The 13,071-nt window shown below is 31.1% G+C and overlaps 1 long non-coding RNA gene across 2 annotated transcripts; it reads right to left on the bottom strand.

Annotated features, from left to right (window-relative positions):
- Positions 1-891: 891 nt before the first annotated feature.
- On the bottom strand, positions 892-8,109 carry LOC128165526 (uncharacterized). Of its 2 annotated transcripts, none has more exons than XR_008241065.1 (3): positions 7,952-8,109; positions 1,328-1,468; positions 892-1,116 (listed from the first exon to the last, which is right to left on the bottom strand). It is a non-coding gene; the product is annotated as an uncharacterized LOC128165526 (long non-coding RNA). The 2 variants fall into 2 exon arrangements; XR_008241064.1 differs by lacking the exon at positions 7,952-8,109 and adding an exon at positions 7,718-7,852.
- Between the last annotated feature and the right edge of the window lie 4,962 nt (positions 8,110-13,071).

Here is a 13,071-nt window from a genome sequence, read left to right as displayed (position 1 = left end):
TCTATTGATTAAAATAATTTTGAAACGAAAAGGTCTTCATAATTTTTTTCAGTAATCTCTTTGTGAATAGTCGAAGAATTGCTTATTGCTTTTTAAGGGTAAAAACCCATTGATTTTAAGACTTCAAAGTATATACACGTGATCTTAATGGGATGAAGTTTCATTTCAGGATGTCGATTTGGGGTTTTTTTGTGGAAAAACTACAAAAGCATATTTTTTACCATAAATAACTTTAGCCAACTCTGGTTTATTTGCAAAATTACAAGAAAATCGCACGTTTGGTTCTTTTATGGACCATCTTAAAATACAGGTATATTTACTATAGGAATTTATAGGAAATTATCATTTTCCGCAATTCGAAGCAAATTGAAAACATCTACAATAGCTTTTTTCTCAAATTGTAATATGTAATATGTGATTAGTAATATTATTTTCTTCCTTAAATATGAAAGACGATTAATTCTAACGTCTGGTTTTTAGTGGGGGGTTATCTCAAAGTATCAAAATTAAGAATATTTTGCTATATATTTGGAATATTACAAATGTAGATCAGAATGTTGGATTCCTTTAAAAAAATAAGAAGAATGGTCCCGAGGATAGCATTATTCTGCGTATAGATTTTCAATGGCGTAAGTTGTTTGCTTTTTCTTTAATGTTATTTCTTATAACGCATACCTAAAAAGCTGCATTTTATCATTATGTCATAAAAGCACAATGGCAACACTCACCTACCGTACAACAGAAAAATCGTGTAAAAAATAAAAGTAATATACATATTTTTATCTGGGTTTTGTTCGTTGTGTTCAATTTTATAAATGATAATTATAGAAAAAAATCATTAAAAGTATATATACACTGTATTTTATTAGAATGCGAAAAACCGTGCGCAATGAAAACTTAAGTCGGCCTACTTAATTAACGCATGCAATGATGCAATGAATTAATTGATAAAATAAAAATTGATAACATTCATACTTTTGTTGCAGAAAGGCTCTTCGTATCCCGAAGCACAACCACTATCACAGTGCCCAGTTGTTGAATTGCAAGGACCGTTATCTAGACAGTGTCCACTGCACTTGTTGCTGCAACCTTTACCAAACGTTCCGATTTCACAACCTGTCAGCAATTACAACATATTCTATAAACTTATAATAAACGACGTTTTAAACGTAATTTTAATTATAATTATATATTTTCTATTTTACCACTTTACACTCTGCAAATTTCAGTTATATATCCTTAAAAATTTGATTTAAAATCTGATATATTGATTTTAAACTCAATGTACTTAATCAATTAAATAATAAAAAATTGAAAACATGCATACTTTTGTTGCAAAAAGGTTCTACATATCCTGAATCACATCCATCATCACAGTGCCCAGTTGTTGAATTGCATGGATTGTTATCTAGACAGTTTCCACTGCACTGGTTGCTGCAACCTTTACCAAACATTCCAACTACACAACCTGTATTCAATATTACATTTCAATCGTTATAGATATTCATATTTGCTATCTCATTGAAGGGAACGAAAACAGGCATTTGGCTTCACAAACTAAAATGTCTGTATCTTCTTTTGCAGCCTCTCCGTTAAAGAGCCATTAAAGCCAAATATCATCTTCTTGGTTATTTTTAAAACACAGTTAAACATAGAAATAGAAGTCATGCATGTGCTGAAAGTATGTATTGTATTACGGTAGTAATGAGCTGGCATTAGCGTATTATAGTTTTAAAGAATTCAAAATTATAACATACCTAATCGAATTATTGTACAATAATTGCTGTTTTGAGGTCAATACACTGATTTAGCTACCCAAGAAGTACAATATTAATCGAGCCAAAGGCGAATCGTACTGATCGTAAAAACAACAATAATTGTTTCATTGTATTATTCAGCTACGGATTTATACAGAAATGTCAAATTGAGTGTTGTCAGGCGAAAATGTTATTATGAAGCAATACCTAAACAAAATGAAAAGCGCGGTATTTCAATGGATGATCTAGTTTAAGTCCATTGTAGAGAAAATCAAATTCTTTAATGACTTCCAAGGTCACGTGCTGGTGAATATAACATTCCATTTTTTTTTTCAGGATTGTTGGATATAATCCAATCAGAGAGCTAGGGATTAAGCAATCATATAATAATAAATTTTATTTGCGTCACGTTATTTTGAGCGACAACAATCGTCATACAATAGAAGTAATGTAAATGAACCGTCGAAAGAATGAATCCTCTGATCATCAAAATTCGATCCTCATAATTAAAAAGAATCAAATTAAAGATTTTCTACGTATTATACCTCATAATGTTCTACATATTATGCCTTCAAACATTGAGGTCTTTTAAATTCAATTTCACTATTGAATGCACGACAGAAATTTTATAATTAAAAAGTTCTTGTCTCTATAGTAAAAGTAGATGTTTAACACATTTTGATCCGTCTTAACCTCATGAATAACAAAGCCCTGAACACGTGACACAAATGTATCCACATAAATACGATTTGAGCACACGTATGCAAATCAAAACATTTAATAAATATCCTACTAATCACCTATTGAATTCACGACAGTGTAATTGGGCATTATCTCGAATACTACAGCAGGCATATGTTGTTCACGTCGATTTCTTATAAATTTTAAAGCACACTTTTATTTTGAGATACTTTATTCTGTATGAGCGCATTAATCTTTCGAGTTATCGTAAATATGGTCAATGAAAATATTTTTATTAATCATTCACAAAGAAAGAAATAAATTGAAACGTTCATGTGTTCATGTGGATTTTTTTAATTAAAAAGTTCTTGTCTCTATAGTAAAAGTAGGTGTTTAACAAATTTTGATCCGTCTTAACCTCATGAATAACAAAGCCCTGAACACGTGACACAAATTTATCCACATATGTACGATTTGAGCACACGTATGCAACATCAAAACATTTAATAAATATCCTACTATTTTTGGGTAAAGTTTGATGCATCGGATAAGAAGAACCCTATCGCATATTGGTACAGTCAATGCAAGTCTGGAGCACGCTTAATGGGTAGCTTTTCGCAAATTGCATCAGTACTTTGGAACATTGGACTTTAGAGATATGCAGACAAAGTACTTCAAAGTCAATTTATATTCGAAAGTGTTCTGGACTCTGCAAAAGACACTGACACTTATGTTTCCAGTAGTCGGGATTTCGCTGTTAAGTATAAAATTTTATTTAATAATTAATATATTGTTTATATGAAGAAACTCTCTGACAGAAATTTTATTAAATGTTCCATACAAATCATGCTTGGATTTTTCAGTTAAAATGTCACAATATTTTTGTTTAAAGGGGTCAGTTTTCGTGTAAAAATGGTGCGAAAACCCATTGTCTAAAGGATTCATTTTTTATACAAATAAACAAAAAATGAGAATAATTCAGGCACAGGACAAATGAAGTGTCACAGCTCCAGATGTAAAGAATCCTCACTTGGTTCGACTTCGGTTTTATTTTTGTTAATTAAGGCACCTAGCGAAGAGAGAAAAAATGGAAATAAATGTTTGAACGTTTGATCGTTTTTTTAACCAAAACCAATAGGAGAGGAACTTGTAAGTTGTTAGAACTTGTTTCTGATCCTTTTGTTTAGTCAATAAAATATGTTCAAAACAAAACAATTATTTTTTAAAAACTTTTTACAAAGCGTAACTTTTGAAAAGTTATCACATTACATTACAATAACATTTTAGTTTACAAACTGTAGTTTACAATTCATTTTAGTTATAGAAATTGAATAGTTCTATTTAAAATTGGTTGTATTATTTCTTTTAATATTGATATAGCTACATGTACATGTATATACTGTCGTGTTTTGACGATTGGCGTTTTTAAGAAATGTCACCAGTTTATTAACCATACTTGTCCGTTATCATATTAATTATAAATATGTTATATTTAAATATCCCAATAACAGCCAAATAACACTTTTTATGATAGCAGTTTTTTTCTCCAATAATACCTGAGAATATTAAATCTTTAAATTTGAAAAATCAATCTATCAAAATATCACTGTCGTGTATCCGCGCCGGTATGACATGTTTGGATAACGTGAAAATGGCGTATCCATTGCAAAAACAATGAGTGTTGTGTATTTTTTTCTATCGACAACGAGGTAAATATTAATTAAAATATGGTAATAATCATTCATATTTTTCTGAAGGTTTTGCAGTTGAAAAAAGTGTGCCTTATTTTTGTTCATCGTTAATAAAAACGACTTATTTATAGGAAAATCAATCGTTAACGTGTCATTTAAACGCTAAAGCTAAGAACTATTTCTAGATTACGTAGATAACATAACACATACTAAAAATCTGAAGCAGCCAAAATTAATTTTAAACATTACATTAACCAAATAAAATCAAACCAAAGTCTTTTTAATACATTATTATGTATAAAAATAGCAATAACTTCATGCATCTGCTAAAGTAGTACGGTTTGGATAAATAAATTATTCCGGTTTGGATGCTAAAATATAAATTGTGCAAATGGTACGGTTTGAATAATTTAAATTTATAACATTTTTTTTTATATTTTAGACATAAATAGAACAGTTTGCTTTTCATCGGTGTGCAACCGAAGATACATCTTTGTAAAAAATAGTGGATCATTCAATTACACAGCATGCAAAAGATGTATTTAAAGCTAGGTAAAAAAAACTTAACATACAGACGGTGAATTTTTCTTTCCTGTCCGACATATTTAAAAACGTGATGAAACCAAAGAGGGGACTAAAACTGGAAGACTGAGTTCATTTCTTTAGACAAGCATGTTTTTTTCCTCTGATTAAATGGTATACAGCAAAACTCGTTTATAACGAATTTCAAGGAACCATAGAAAAAACTTCGTTATAGCCGTAATTCGCTATACGTTTATAACGAATTCGTAAAAAAAAACATAGCAAATTCGTTATAAAAAATTAAGGGTTTTTCCGGCTAACAGTTTTCTAAACTATCGTAAGTTTAGTAAAATTAGTATTACCGTCATTTACAAAAAATGTGAATATAAACATTTCATTTCAATTTTTAAAAAAATTCCGTATACTATTTGAATTTGAGTATTTTATATATGCATCTTAAAATTGCAAATTTTCTTCAATGAAGTTTGAAATGGAAAAAAATCGTTATAAAAATGATAAAATACGTTAAAATTTTGCCAGCGGGGGTCTTAAAATCACTTCGTTTTAGCCGTAAATTCGTTATAGGCGTGTTCGTTATATACATCAATTTTCTATAGGTTTATATAAGAAATTTGCCGGGACATGAAAAATAATTCGTTATAGCCGTAAATTCGCTATATTCGTGTTCGTTATATTCGAGTTTTGCTGTATTTAGTATTTAATTGATCAGAAATGGATTATTTTTACGAATAAGGGATCATTCTTTGACCGAGTATCATGAGTTGATTATTTTGGTCGGGGCGTGGTCAAATCCAACAAAGCTCGAAACGAAATTATCACCTCACAATATCCAAAGAATGATTCCTTATTACTTATATTCATTTAATTCACAGCAATTGTACGCTTAAATATTTGAATATTAATAAGCAAACGTGATTTGAATTTATTGGACTGAATATGAACAAATTGATACGTAGTGTTATCACATGAAAAAACACTGAACAATGTAAATATAGTTATATCAAGTATTTTTTTACTAACATCTCAAAAGAATACTTTCTTTAATTTTAATTTATAAAGAAAATATGAGTTAAAGCTCGAGGAACACAATGAAATGTTTTAAGAAAAAGTTTTTCACCTTTGACCTGAAAAGCAATACATCATATAAACACCTTAACAGACAACTATCTACTACTTTTATGGCAATCGACAATATGATGTGGTTTTTTCGTGAAGTAAGTTGAACGGAGAAAGTGCTTGATAATAATACTATTAACGTGAGCCTCGTTTATATTCAATACAAAGCCAGTACATCGCTAAACGAAGAAAATTATACGATTATTTCACTCCCAGTGATATAATACAAAAAACCATAGTTGTCTGCCAAGTCATATATTTACTCTGTTGTTAGAAATAGTCCAGAAAATTCAAGTGATGACGAGACCTAAATAAACATCGCCATTTTATATGTACATTTATTCAATCATAATTCTCACCAGACAATCAAAACGATAAATATGTATCTATGTATATCAAGAAGTTTTGGTGACTCATGCGGGAATGAAGGTGGCGTTACTGCAGAAAAAGTACAAAACCCGCGTTAGTATATAATGATAAAAATTTCTTAGTTAAAAATTTGCTAAAGCGCAGTTGTTAGGCTGGTGGAAAACTAAAAAGTTGTTTGGGAACGTTTCAATTTTTAATTTAAAAAAAAAGACAAGTATGATGTTTGATAAGTTAAATTCTCTGTATCAAAAGTGATTTTTTTTTTCATTTTCATGAAACCCATAACGGGATAACAATAATTAAGAATATCCACGTCATCACAATTTGTTCTGTGTAGTGTACCCATATATGATATCGTTTCAATTTTAAAAGAGAAAAAAAACACATTTGTATCATTAGACGATTTTACAGACGTTAAACCTTTTAAAGTTGCTATAATTCTGTATTTGACTGATCTCTTTTATTTTTTCACGTTTAAAGCCGATAACGTTATAGAATCATAACTTATAGAAACTGTCGTTAACACTTGTTTTTTTTTGTGTCGGTAAAGATTTTTGTAAGGCTGAATCTTTCGAAATTTATATCGATAGAATGATTATACAACAGAATTAACATATCTGTAAAGCACTCTGTATGCAATTTTTATAAGCCAATTGCAAGTTATTTGGAGCTTTTTTAAAATTGAAATTCAAATTACGGTATATTAAGTTTTGTTGACTTAAATGCATCAGTCTTTAACGTGTATCTTTATGTTTTTGAACAATGTGACTTCGTATGTCTATCACATGACGATATCCATGTGTATTGAAAGCATGCTTTGCAGTGAGGGCATGTATATAGCACAGTAGCAATGCTATATTCTCTTCGTGAGGGGTAATTCAAAGAACTGTTTACACTCTTATATTAACCACATCCAACCCGTATCAGATGCGTATCCAAACCGTTCCTATTTTAAAAAACAAGGTCATCCAAACATGTTCCGTTGTTCACAATTAATCGACATAAACTGCTTGTTTACATAACTTTAACACAAACTTCATAGAACTTTAAAGATTTTATATGCTTTTAAATAGATCTGACGATCTTTTTAATGTAAAAATAGACAATGTAAGCCTTAAATAACACGAAAACTTATCAAGAAGCAAACGGAGCCTCCATTTTCACTTTATCCAAACACGTCACTACCGGCACGGATACACGACAGTGAGATATTAGTATGATTCAATCGGCGTCTATCAAACATGTTTTAGACAGTTCTCCGTGATACCCAAAATTGCAGTCAATGTCGCAATTTCCGGTCGTTCTATTACACGTAAAGTATTTTTTACGAACTTTTTGATATTGAAATAAAAAAACATATGAAAGCTTTAACAGAAAATGAAAAAAATTAAAGTTGTAAATTCCTTCTTGATCTTTAATGCATAAACAATATGCATTAAATAATTACTATTAATGTGTTTAGAATTGCATATGCATAGAAATATGCATTAAATTGTTATGTAATCTGCTTATAAACAATGTTTTGTTAATACTGTTAATATTGTTGAATATTCTGGGAACCTTTTGTACAGTTTGATCCAGTCCAACCATCATCACATCCATTGTCACACAAACCGCTGGTGTGATTACAACCGACGCTGTCTTTACAATGTCCAACACACTTTGATTCACACTGTAGACCAAACTGTCCTGCAGGGCATGCTTTGTTAAAAAAATTAAAATATATTTATAATAAAATATGAAGAGCTTCATTATGTTGATTCAGGTTTTTTTGTTTTTGTTTTTATAAATTACCTTTGTCACAGTGTACTCCTAACCAGCCAGGTGTGCAGCTTAAACAGGTCCCATTAATGATATCACATCTACGTCCCTGACAGTTGTCTGGACAGACTTTATTACAGTTTTCTCCATAAACGTCAGAAGAGGAACAACCTTTTTACAGATTACATGCATATAGGTGCTGATAATATCATGGTGAAAAATTGAATAAAATATATTTAAAATACTTAAAATTATTTAAATTGTCTGTAAAACAGTTGAAAAGGGATAAAAATAGGTATATACCTGTAACTGTCACTTCACACAGCTCTGTAAAAACTGACGATACTTCATAATCATAAGGATAGGTTGTTCCAGGTAGTCTTTCATTGTAAAAGATAACATAACGTCCATGTGTTATACAGTTGGTGTTGAAATCTAGGGGAGGTAACTGAGGTCCGTCCTTGTAACACAGGTGTCCCATATGTCGATTAGTTGTGTTAGACACATACAAGGAAAACCCGGCAAAACGACCTCTCTGTCTCATGGCTGTTAAATAATACACGACGTCAAACAAAGTGAAGGAGCGAATGATGAATTTTAAATAATCAACATGAAATGATTTTTTAACACAGGTTAATTCAGCATTGTCAGGTGTTATGATTTATTTTTTCTTTTCATGTTTTAATCTATCAGGTAATTAGAAAACGATATTTATGATAAAAATAATAATTGCTAATGGGTACAATTGTATTTCCAAATTCAAATAAGGTAAAACATTTATCGATGATGACCTAATGATAAAAATATGTTGATTGTTGAAGTACTTACTATACCCTTCATAGTCCTTGAACTGTATCCTGATATTAACTACATTGTATGTACTTCCGAGATCTACATACCACCAGGTACTCCTATTGGTCGCGGTAGTTCCAATATCTTCCATCCTGGCACAGGTTTGCATGTCTCTATCAACAGTGTTATTAGCATCACACGACTTTAGTAGGCAACCAGCGAATGTTTTGTATTGCTGTGCGACCTTATTTGCTGATAAATCATCTGTTAAAGAATTAATGAAAACAAAACTTTAAAAAAGAAAACAAAAGCTGTATATACGAGAATTGAGAACTGGAAGTACTACGTACAGTTTGGATTTACACTTACACTTGTTCGGTATCTAAATGCTAATAACAAGAAATCTGATTTTGTATTAAGTTAATGTATCTTGATTTTGAAAGTATGTGATATACTGATTTACTAATAAATATCAATACCTTTTTTTCTAAAATCGAATATTTTATCAATTCACAACAAACATAAATAGAAACAAAGCACCATGACATGTGACTAAACATTTACACAGTGAGCCCAGGTTGATCTGTCAAGTGATCTTTGTATTAAAGATCATAAGCCTGCTTTGTGTATAATTGGACAGAAATCTTTGGCGTGTTTATTTAAAAAACACAGAAAACAGAAATAAACTACAGGTGCAGGGAATAGAAATAAGTAATATCTCTTATCAGTTTTATGATACTAATCCAAATCCATATCATCAATATACTTCCGGTGCCAAAACTGCTGACCAGAAAACAATGAAAATACGTGTATGCAGTCTTCCGTTGTCAGTATCCGACACAGCAGTCCTTGAAATGCTTCAAAATCTAGGAGTGAGCAAGATCTTATACGAAAAAATACGACATCCTGAGACAAAAAGAATGACCAGCATTCGTAATGGCACTCGCTTTATGTTTGTTGAACTCTTGGCCGACGGTAAATATCTACCTAGAATTAACCATTGTGCAGGTGTTCAATGCAAAGTTTTTCATTATGGTCAACCAAAAAAACCCCAGAAAACTTGATCTGCACCAACTGCTGGAAACTAACCACTGTAGCAACCTCTAATGATACAGCGTCCACTAATGATATAATGTTGCATTAGTGGTCAGGATGTTGACCACTAATGATATAATTTTATCCTTAACGAACAACCTATTCGTCCGCTAATGATATAATTTCAGATTTACATCATTAGCTGTCAAAAACCGTAACCTCTAATGATATGAACAAAAAATGAGAAATAAGTACTATCTTGACCACTAATGATACACATTTGCATACATTTTCAATTGCATTAGTGGATGGATTTGAAACCTTTAATGATATAATAAGATATGATTTAATATAATATTATATATATATATATATATATATATATATATATATATATATATATATATATATATATATATATATATATATATATATATATATTCGAAATGTTAAATCGTATTTGAGAACACCTGCGCCCTATACTTACAAAGGCAAAGTATCAAGGAATAATGACGATATTTACATTTGGAAAAAAAATGCTGAAGTGACGTCATAGATAGACAGGTCAGGGACAATGGTGACTAACGTTGAGTCTAATATGTTAGAAAACCTCTGTAAAACGTTGGATAAAGATTTGATTCTGATAGGATACTACAAAACAAAATTGGTTAAAATTGTGAGGGGGGGGGGGCAGTTATTTGATCATATATATAGTCCTTTATTGTAAAATACACCATTCTGACATTGCCCCTGATATTTTGCCTTTTTACTTGAACTGAAATAGTCGCATACAGACAAAATACATACAATTTATGACTTCGTCGGTGTACTTGAAGATCAAAATTGATTATCATTAATCAAAAAGGAGTTGTGCTAAATATTTTTAGTTGAAGAAAGTTTGAAGAAAAGCAATTTTACGATATTACAAAATTATTGTTAAACTTTTAGCGGGATTTTATTAGCATAAAAAAGGTCCAATTCATAAGACTATTTGCTATTGTAGTCTGTAGCACAATTTAATATCTAATCTGTTGTTAAGTTGAATATGTGGGTTTGTTAATTATATATAAGAACAACAAGAATATTAATTAAAGATGGCTGAATTAAAACTACTCCAACAATGGTGATTATGTCGGTGTAACAAAGAATGTTAACCCCGGTTGAAAATTGACCCGGGTTTGATAAAATTATATCATTAGTGGTCAACATCCCGACCACTAATGCAACATTATATCATTAGTAGACAGTGTATTATTAGAGGTTTCTACATACCACGTTTTCAGTCTAATGAAATATTAAATGATTGAAGTCGGAAAAATCAACCTTTGAAATGTCAAATTATCCAAGACGGCAAATATAAGCGGATAGTATGAAAGAGGTAAAGTTTTGAAACCGACACTTTTAAGTACACACATGTACAATTAAACTGTGAAGAGCAAGTTACACTTCTGTTCGAAGACAGTTCAAAACTCTGAAGTCGGAGTCAATTTTTAACAGGGTCAGTTTTCAACGTGTCAATGTCATTAGAGGTTTGAAAAATATTTTTCAAGCTGTTGAAAACTGACCCCAGGTATAATTTCACGACTTTTGGTATCAATTTTTCAACGTTGAAAAATGATACCCGGGTCAAATTTCAACCAGGCTGAAGCTAGCAGCCACTAACAGCAGCCACTAAGCCCGTAGAAGCTAGCAGCCAATAAGGAAATTCATCAAAGTACTGATAGTACTGGAACAAAAAATTATATTTTCTTAATTATCGACAAATAATTAATTAATATCAAAATGATTAATGCTCAATAATTTGTACGAGCATTGACGACTTCCGAAGCAGTAAAGCTCGCCCGGATAAGAGTTATGAATGCGTCTTTGTTGGATAGAAATGAAAAACGTCTAAACTGGTAATAAGTAATAAAAATAATGTTATCCTTAGTGTAGACTTATTGATACAAATAGAAAAAACTATATGCATCGTATAAAGTGATATTATGATATAAAAGATTGATTATGATGTTATGATATAAAATGACATGATAAATTAAAGTAAATTGAAAGGCATAAAACGATACAAATAGAATAAAAACCCCAAGCCAATCCAGTGTGGCAAGATAATTTGTTTACATCGAAGTTGATCATGTGCGTGTTAAAAAAATATCCTTGGGCCTTTTTACTCCCCCGGAAACAACATCAATCGAAATTTAAAAAGACATCGTATTTTACGAATATGAGACAATAGAACACCAAGCATTGTTATTTTATTCTCAAAAGAAAATTATCATATGTGGCAGTCAAAAACAGCGAAAATCATCGGGTGAAATAGGGATTAATTTGTTTCAGCCAATTTTTGACGTGAACCTTCGAAAACAACAAAAACAATGAAAAGGGTCGGTTTAGCTCACCCGAACTTTGTCATATTTGAGCTAACTGAACCCTTGTATGGGTCATAGGTGCCCTTAAAGGCTTATTATGAATACCTTTTGGGGCCTTCTACCTTATCTTACTGTTTCCAGGTTCTTGTGATCAATCTCAAGTGAGATATAAACCCCTGAAATGAACCAGAACCCCTGGGAGCCACTTGGTGGTACCCCTACAGCCCAAATTTGATACCGGAAAATAATAGCCCCCTACGTCCCCTACACTACCCTGGTATCCGTTTGATGCACACTTCAAAGATAAAAGAGATAATGACCCACCTTTCACCCCTATATCATTGTGAAATGCTAAAATATGACAAAGTTCGGGTGAGCTAAACCGACCCTGTTCATTGTCCTTGTTGTATTCTTCGTCAAAACATGACTGAGACAAAATAATTCCAATTTCACCTGATGATTTTTTGGGCCGTTTTTGACTGCGACAAATGATAATTTTTTATGAGAATAATGCTGGGTGTTCTATTATCTCATATTCGTAATAATACGATTTCTATTTGGTTTTCGATTGATGTTGTTTCCGGGGGAGTGAAAAGGCCCGAGGATAAATTTTTGTTCGATGTAAACAAATTGTCTTGCCACACTGGATTGGCTTGGGGGTTTTAATGTATTTGTATTGTTTTATGTTTTTTAATTTACTTTATAATGTCTTTTATATCATAATACGTTTGAATATCACTTTATACGATGCATATAGTTTTTATATTTGTATCAATAAGACTACACTTAGGATAACATTATTTTCATAACTTATGACCCGTATAGACTTATTTCATTTCTATCCAACAAAGACGCATTTATAACTCTTATCCAGGCGAGCTTTACTGATTTGGAGGTCGTCAATGCTCGTACAAATTATTGAACATTAATCATTTTGATATTAATTAAAAAATGTCGATA

This window comes from Crassostrea angulata, chromosome 10 (genome assembly GCF_025612915.1).
Source record: "Crassostrea angulata isolate pt1a10 chromosome 10, ASM2561291v2, whole genome shotgun sequence".
Taxonomy (NCBI): domain Eukaryota; kingdom Metazoa; phylum Mollusca; class Bivalvia; order Ostreida; family Ostreidae; genus Magallana; species Magallana angulata.
Note: the sequence above shows the minus strand (reverse complement) of the source record. Positions and strands in the feature narration are given on the sequence as shown.